Here is a 1,156-nt window from a genome sequence, read left to right on the forward strand (position 1 = left end):
TAAGGGGGTGGACTTAAGATCCACTGGACTCGGTCCGCGTGGGTCCGAACCCCACAGCACTCAGACTAGTGTAACATTTCATTTGAGCTTTAACAATTCATCCACCCCTTACGTCCGCTTACTCGGGAACGAACGCATCTAGGAGAAAAGCAGGTTTCTCTAATTATAAGAGAGCGAGTGTTTGCCCGAGTGGTTAAGGGGGTGGACTTAAGATTCACTGGTCACGGTCCGCGTGGGTTCGAACCCCATAGCACTCAGATTAGTGTATCATTTCATTTGAGCTTTAACAAATCATCCATCCACTCCGTCTGGGAACGAATGCATCTAGGAGAAGAGCAGGTTTCTCTATATCTAATGGAGAGAGTGTTTGCCCGAGTGGTTAAGGTGGTGGACTTAAGATCCACTGGACTCGGTCCGCATGGGTTCGAACCCCACAGCACTCAGACTGATGTATCATTTCATTTGAGCTTTAACAATTCATCCATCCCTTACGTCCGCTTACTCAGGAACGAATGTATCTAGGAGAAAAGCAGGTTTCTCTAATTATAATAGAGAGAGTGTTTGCCCGAGTGGTTAAGGGGGTGGACTTAAGATCCACTGGACACGGTCCGCGTGGGTTTGAACCCCACAGCACTCAGACTAAGGTAACATTTCATTTGAGCTTTAACAATTCATCCACCCCTTACGTCCGCTTACTCGGGAACGAACGCATCTAGGAGAAAAGCAGGTTCCTCTAGTTATAATAGAGAGAGTGTTTGCCCGAGTGGTTAAGGGGGTGGACTTAAGATCCACCGGACACGGTCCGCGTGGGTTCGAACCCCACAGCACTCAGATTAGTGTATCATTTCATTTGAGCTTTAACAAATCATCCATCCACTCCGTCTGCGAACGAATGCATCTAGGAGAAGAGCAAGTTGCTCTATATCTTATGGAGAAAGTGTTTGCCCGAGTGGTTAAGGGGGTGGACTTAAGATCCACTGGACACGGTCCGCGTGGGTTCGAACCCCACAGCACTCAGACTAATGTATCATGTTATATGCACTTTAACAATCCATCCATCCACTTCGTCCGCCTACTCAGGAACGAATGCATCTAGGAGAAAAGCAGGTTCCTCTAGTTATAAATAGAGAGAGTGTTTGCCCGAGTGGTTAAGGGG

At 47.6% G+C, this 1,156-nt stretch overlaps 5 non-coding genes across 5 annotated transcripts; all 5 read left to right on the top strand.

Annotated features, from left to right (window-relative positions):
* Positions 1 to 175: 175 nt before the first annotated feature.
* Positions 176 to 257, top strand: Pmar_PMAR018105. The gene has a single exon. It is a non-coding gene; the product is annotated as a tRNA-Leu (tRNA).
* Positions 258 to 361: 104 nt separating this feature from the next.
* On the top strand, positions 362 to 443 carry Pmar_PMAR018106. The gene has a single exon. It is a non-coding gene; the product is annotated as a tRNA-Leu (tRNA).
* A 112-nt stretch (positions 444 to 555) lies between these two features.
* On the top strand, positions 556 to 637 carry Pmar_PMAR018107. The gene has a single exon. It is a non-coding gene; the product is annotated as a tRNA-Leu (tRNA).
* Positions 638 to 749: 112 nt separating this feature from the next.
* On the top strand, positions 750 to 831 carry Pmar_PMAR018108. The gene has a single exon. It is a non-coding gene; the product is annotated as a tRNA-Leu (tRNA).
* Positions 832 to 935: 104 nt separating this feature from the next.
* Positions 936 to 1,017, top strand: Pmar_PMAR018109. The gene has a single exon. It is a non-coding gene; the product is annotated as a tRNA-Leu (tRNA).
* The last annotated feature ends 139 nt before the right edge of the window (positions 1,018 to 1,156 follow it).

Source organism: Perkinsus marinus (assembly GCF_000006405.1).
Source record: "Perkinsus marinus ATCC 50983 genomic scaffold scf_1104296951990, whole genome shotgun sequence".
NCBI classification, from domain to species: Eukaryota; Perkinsozoa; order Perkinsida; family Perkinsidae; genus Perkinsus; species Perkinsus marinus.